We start from the raw sequence: 7,486 nt of genomic DNA on the forward strand, positions 1-7,486 counted from the left end.
AAACTGCTTAACCAAATGTCAGGATTAGAATTGTCCCTTTTCACTTGGCATGTTGATAGGTTAAATTTTATTTTAGGCATTACACCACTTAAGATCCATTTTTGTTTTGATTTCTTTCTCTTTCAGTATTTTGTGATATTGTATCTAATCTAATTAAGTTGTCATTATTGTTTATTATAGTACATTTCAGTACTAGTGATTTTTAAGTGGTTATAATACAAAGGTGATAAATTTGTCAATTAGCCTGATTTAAACCCTGTACATTATAAACATATTGAAACATTGCATTGTAGCCTAGAAATATGTATGTTGATCATTTATCAATTAAAGATAAAATTCTAATACATTTATATTAATTTAAAACTGATATACAAAACGTATACTAATATTGTGAATCATAGAATGATTTCTAGAAAGCCTGAATAAAATTAAATAAAATATAAGGAGGTATAGAATATAACCCAATGGAAGTTTTAGACTATGCTCTAGTCAATTCAACAAATGGTAACTATCAACACCATCATGATGATAGTTAATTTGCATATTTTTCAGCAAAACGCAAATAGATATCTAATCAATCAAGTGATAAAAATCAAATTAAATGATTCCATTTTGAAATATTCTCACAAAGCTCAAAGAAACTGAAGAATGGGATAATGTAGTTAACTAACTGCATTTCTAGGAAGTCCTCCAAAACTATAGGGAAACAGTTACTTTGTTCATACACAAGTAGTTGAAAAGAGAAGGCGCAAATTTTTTCATAAATTTATAGGTATTATTTGATACAGCTAACACCAATTTGGATAAGTAGTGGTTAAAACTTTATTTTCCTGTTCATGATATCTCATCCAAACACACAAAATATCATAGGCCACCACCCCATACTTTATCTTCCAAAACTGACCAACTTTGTCAAAAGACACAGAGGGTCAGAAGTGACAATCTTCATTCTTATTCCAGCACAGCCACTTAAAAAAATCTTACAGATTTAACTCTCAGCAGGCCAGCTTTGGCAAGGAATGTCACCTGTGGGTACCTTAATTACCTGTTTTACAACATGAGGTCATAATGATGCTTACTCAAAGGGTAGTTTTAACACTCTAAAGAGAAAATCAACTTAAAATGCTTGTCACAGAGCCTATCACATATTATGGGTTAGTAAATGCAGAATAGAACAGAAATTACTCTGGTGATTGCTTTCTTCCTAGGCCAGCCCTGGGGCTTGATCTCAGGACTTATGGAGGTTTTTGCTCAAGGAATTTTTGCTGTTTTGCCCAAGGTTAGTACTCTACCACTTGAATCACAACTGCACTTCCAGATTGTTGCTAGTTAATTGAAGATAAATGCCTCCTAGACTTTCTTGCATAATGTGGCTTTGAAACACAGTCGTCAGATCTCAGCCTCCTAAGTAGCTAGGATTACAAGTGTGAGACAACGGTGCTAAATTATAAATCTGATTATTATGATTGTAACCATTACTGCCACCATCACCCCACCAAACGTCAGTAATGCCTCCTCCTGCCTATTTCTTATAGAAGTTATCTTAGGGATATAAAAATATGTCTAGAATCTATGCAGACGTAATATATTTAGACATTAAAAATCTTTATGATTGGGGCTGGGGATATGGCCTAGTGGCAAGAGTGCTTGCCTCGTATACATGAGGCCCTGGGTTCAATTCTCCAGCACCACATATACAGAAAATGGCCAGAAGTGTCGCTGTGGCTCAAGTGGCAGAGTGCTAGCCTTGAGCAAAAAAAGAAGCCAGGGACAGTGCTCAGGCCCTGAGTCCAAGCCCCAGGACTGGCCAAAAAAAAAAAATCTTTATGAGTGTGGGCTGGGAATATGGCCTAGTGGTAGAGTGCTTGCCTTGTATATATGAAGCCCTGGGTTCGATTCCTCAGCACCATATATATAGAAAAAGCAAGAAGTGGCTCTGTGGTTCAAGTGGTAGAGTGCTAGCGTTGAGCCAAAAGAAGCCATGGACAGTGCTCAGGCCCTGAGTTCAAGCCCCAGGACTGGCAAACAAATAAAAATAAAAAATAAATCTTAATGTGAAAATCAGAATGAAAATATTTCATCTTACCACAAATAGTAAATCCCCAGGCAATTCAAGTTTCTGAAGCTTTCACTGGTTCAATGTCTTCATATTAAAGGTTAATACTAATTTCTACCTTTTCCTTATTGTGGTGTAATAAATTAAGCACTAGAAAATATAATTAAACTTTGGTATTTACCTCGAAATTTCAAACAAGCAACTTCTAACTTCAGGGATGTTTAGGCTTGTTCTTCAATAAGTACGTTCCAATAGTAATATCCATCTAATAATTGAAGAAGAGCTAGTTGATATGTATACATTGACTTAAAAACTGTGGTGGAGTAATAAAAAGGAGAACTAGACTCATTTGTGAGTCAGAGAGCTTGCTCCTGAATTCTAGTTCTTTCCCTCACTAATGTCTTGCTTTTGAACAAATCATTTTGCTGCTTTTATTCCTAGAGCAGAGATTCCTCGGAGGTTTTGTGATATTTCTTTACTTGCACTGCACAAAAAGGCTGTATGTAATGTAACCAAATGTATATCATGATATCTAGGGAAAACTACTTTCCTTGATGTTTTTGCACATATATAAACAAGTCACTTCAATGGCATGAAGAAGCCAATCAGCAACACTCATTTAAAAGAATCATGAGGGAGGTTGCTGGGTTAGAGATACTATTACTTTCTTGTATCTTCATGAGAATGAAGAAAAACAAAAGTTGTATGTGTCTGAGAAGAGAGGTAAGGTATCATGGAAAGTCACTAGTGCAACACATTAGAAAATTCCAATGGAAAAATCCAGAAATTCTGGATTCTAGAACGGTAAGGAAAACATAGAAACTTGACATCAAGCAAGAATACTGTACGCAGCTAAACTCTAATTTGTAGCCGAAGGTCAAATAAAAGTCTTCCACAGTAAGGAAAAACTGAAACAATATATCTCCACCAAACCAGCTTTACAGAAAATCCTTAAAGATGTACTATACAGGGAAAATAATACAGACAGAGAAATGAACGCTACATAGTAAACCAGAATATCAGATCAAGATATGGGAATACAAAGCTTTTAACAAGATAGTAATAATGAAAAGAACAAATGATCAGCTCTCAATCCTAGCTTTCAACATTATTGGACTTAATTGTCCAATCAAACGACATAGGCTAATAGGTTGGATCAAAAATCAAGATCCATCTTTCTGCTGCCTCCAAGAGACTCACCTATCCAGCAAAAGTAAACATCTTCTAAAAGTGAAAGGCTGGAATCAAATCTATCAAGCAAATGGCCCCCATAAGGAGGCTGGATTTGCAATCCTAGTATCAGACAATTGACTTGAAATTAAAAAAGGTAAGAAGAGACAAAGAAGGTTACAACATACTAATAAAGGAATCTCTCCTGCAGAAGGATATAATCATCCTAAATATCTACACACCAAATACAGGAGCACCCAACTTCATCAAACAAACACTGCTGACTCTAAAAACACTCATAAACCCAAACACATTGATAGTTGGGGACTTTAACATTCCACTCTCACCTCTGGACAGATCAACACGCCAAAAACTGAACAAAGAAACCACAGAACTAAACAGTTGCATAGATCAACTAGACTTAACGGACATCTACAGAATATTCCACCCTGCAACAATAGAATACACATTCTTCTCAGCAGCACATGGAGCATTCTCCAAAATAGATCACATCTTAGGGCGCAAAGAAAATCTGTACCAACTCAGAAATATCAAAACCATTCCCTGCATTCTCTCAGACCACAATGGAATAAAATTAGAGCTCAACTCAAATAGCCACCAAAGAAAATCCTCCAGTTCAAGGAGACTAAACAACACACTGCTGAACCATCAGTGGGTCACTGAAGAAATTAAATTGGAAATTCAAATGTTTATGGAACTCCACCAAGATGAGGACACAAAGTACCAGCTCCTTTGGGACACAGCAAAGGCAGTACTCAGAGGAAAATTTATATCTCTGAATGCATACACCAACAAACTGGAGACACAGCAACTCAATAATTTAAGGAAGCACCTTAATTTCCTTGAAAGAGAACAACAAGCCAAACCCCAAGTCAATAGACAGAAGCAAATAATTAAAATCGAATCAGAATTAAATCAATTAGAGACCTAAAAAACCATTGAAAGAATCAACAAAACAAAGAGTTGGTTCTTTGAAAAAACCAACAAGATAGACAGACCCCTAGCAAACCTGTTCAAAAAACGAAGGCAGCACACTCAAATAAACAAGATAAGAGATGAAACAGGTAACATCACCACTGAAACAACCAAAATTCAGAACTCAATAAGGGAGTATTTTGCAAACCTTTATGCCAACAAATTCGAGAACTTGGAAGAAATGGATGATTTCCTAGAAAAAATTGATATCCCCAAACTCAACCATGAAGATTTAAACCTTCTAAACAGACCCATATCCAGTATTGAAATAGAAAAGACAATAAGTGATCTCCCAGCCAAGAAAAGCCCAGGTCCAGACGGATTCACAGCAGAATTCTACAAGGCATTCAAAACAGAACTCACACCAATATTTCTCAAACTCTTCAATGAAATGGAAATAGAACATAATAATTTCATATAATTAATAGTGCAAAAATTATTTTATGTATTACTATTTTATCCTCTTGAAATTTTATGTTATATATTCCCATCCTTTTGTTAATACTGTAAAGAGAGCACAGATAATAAACTATTATAAGAATTGTAATAAACTCTTATAAGAATTAGTTGATTGCATTATCTGGCAAAATTTTTTTATTTCAATTCTTTCCAGTTTTCTCCAGTTTCAGGAAACTACTTATACACATCTAACATGTGTTTTGTTTTGCCACAAAAGCCTATAATAGGGCTGGGAATATGGCCTACTGGTAGAGTGCTTGCCTCATATACATGAAGCCCTGGGTTCAACTCCTCAGCATCACATACCACATACATAGAAAAGGCCAGGAGTGGCAATGTGGCTCAAGTGGTAGAGTGCTAGCCTTGAGCAAAAAGAAGACAGGGACAGTGCTCAAGCCCTGAGTTCAAGCCCCAGAAATGGCAAAAAAAAATAAGTTTAAAAGCCTATAATAAGAAATACTGATTTGTTGCTTTGAACCACTGTCACAAGCAATCATATGCATATGATAGCCTGCAGCTAAGTGTTAAATGCTATCTTTCCTAAAACACATATGTTAATTATAGTATTTTCTGTTACATTAAATTAAGAGTCAAAAATAAGTAACATACATTTAATACAGATTTATGCTTAAAGTACCAATTAATATGCTACAAATAAAGTGCTATATTCAAAACTTAATAGCCACCATTCTTCAGGAAATATAATACATTGATATGAGTGCAATTAATCCTTCATTGCTCATGTACTTTAAAATTAAACTAATTGGATAGCAAGTGAACCTCATTAAGCATGCTTCTTAATTCATGTGGTGTTATCATAGAATACTAACCTACATACACCTAAATGAAACAGTAGTCCTTTGGGACATCTCACCCATTTATTATTACCTTTTTTAACTAATAAAAATATATTTAGTTAGAAGCATTCAGAACGTCAACAAAACAACTCCAAGTTCTTTTTACAATTACCGAGTGGTATTCAGTTAGTAGAACAACAGTTATTTCGTATAAGCTGCATCAGACAACTGAAGATGGAAAAACTACTGTCCCCATATATAACTAATTTGTACTGTGCACCAACAAGAACCTGCTTTAAATTTCCATGCCAATTTACATCCCCCATGTTGTACCAGGCAAGGTTACTGGCTATTGAAAATACCACCAGGACAGAGCTACACTAAACACACATTTGGTTGTGTGTTAATGATAAAAAAATACATGTCACAGTTCAAAAACAAATCTTACTCAGCCTTACATTTCTTTTTTTTTTTCTTTAAAAGGAGCGAGTTGTGTACAGGGGCGTTAAATGCTTAATTTACAAGAAAAAAACTGCACTAGAACCAACTTATTCATCACCATTCTCTTCATCCTCATCTTCAAGCTATTCGTCTTCCTTGTCTTCCTCGTTTTCCTCATCTTCCTTCTTTTTCTTGCTCTTTTCAGACTTCACAATCCCCTTTTTTGCTGAATCAGGGTTTTTTTCACAACATCACCAATAAAAAGGCCAGGGTGTTCCCCTTTTATTTTAAGGAAATACTCAGAACAAGAAGGCCACAAAGAAAGTCTCTTGAGCATATTGGGATCCTTGAACTTTTTTATTTCTCCTTTGCCAGGGTGGGAGGGTGGGGGGTGGGATGTAGGTTTTCATTTCTCTTTCATAATGAGCCTTGTCCGACTTGGCCATGTCTTCAAGTTTCCCTTTCTCTTTAGCAGACATAGTCTTCCACCTCTCTGAGCACTTCTTAGAAAACTCTGAGAAGTTGACTGAAGCATTCAGGTGCTTCTTCTCCTGCTCCTCTAGGCATGTTTGCACAAAGAATGCATATGATGACATTTTGCCTCTCACCTTCTTAGGATCTCCTTTGCCCATGCTTAGTTTTTCCTCTGCAAGGCACAAAGTGGCTCTGTGCCCATCAGCTCTCACTTGCCCCTGTGCTGTCTCTATGGAAGTCAATGTTCTGCAATGGCTGTAAGAGCAGGGGCCAGCTAAATTTGTTCTTATGAAATGCTTTGGTTACTTGGGAAGAAGCACTATATTTCTCTAATGTTTGGGCTTTGTTTTATTAGCCATTGATAGAAATATGTTGGAAGATGACAATCTTAGATTGAACCCCAAGGGTTGGGGAAAAAAATCATATGTAGTCCAAGTTTATCAATGTAATCACAGTTACTTAATAAAAATGAAAATAATCACTGCTTCATTAACAGACAGCAGAGGCCTGTTGTTCATAAAAATTTTTGAGAGCTGTTCAAAGTGTGAAGCCTGACAATGGAAGAGGCCTTGTGATGCTAAGAACACCTCTATCTCCCAAAGGTTAGCAAAAAAGGAAGGTAAGTGTTTATTGAAAAGAGAAAGTGATGTCCATTTTCCCTTTTAAATCTAAGGAAAAGGTATATAAATAGGCTCACCAAAGTGTAGTAAACAATATTCTAAATTGTACCACAAATTTCCACTTCCTTACACACACACACACACACACACACTTATATCTGTCCATTGAGCTCCATGGAGAAACAGATGCTTGATATCTTGCTTAAGCTTTGTGAGATCATGAATATGTTTAGATAACCTATGTTTAAATTACTAATCCATGAAAACAAAATAGTTAAGCTGCTAAAATTCATGGTAATTTTCTATGCATCATGTAAAATAACACAAACTACTTATCTATAAAAGGTGATTTTTCATACATATTATAATTACCTAATTGGTGAATTTTGAGTTTACCAGAAGTGTAATTTTCTTTGATGGGATTAACCTAGCCACAAGAATCATTCGAATTGATTTGAAGTTTTACCAGTGGT

General features: G+C 35.6%; 1 pseudogene; it reads right to left on the reverse strand.

The window, feature by feature from the left end:
- Positions 1–6,026: 6,026 nt before the first annotated feature.
- Positions 6,027–6,551, reverse strand: LOC125343923 (annotated as a pseudogene).
- Between the last annotated feature and the right edge of the window lie 935 nt (positions 6,552–7,486).

The sequence above is a fragment of the Perognathus longimembris genome, chromosome 28 (assembly GCF_023159225.1).
Source record: "Perognathus longimembris pacificus isolate PPM17 chromosome 28, ASM2315922v1, whole genome shotgun sequence".
In the NCBI taxonomy this organism is placed as follows: domain Eukaryota; kingdom Metazoa; phylum Chordata; class Mammalia; order Rodentia; family Heteromyidae; genus Perognathus; species Perognathus longimembris.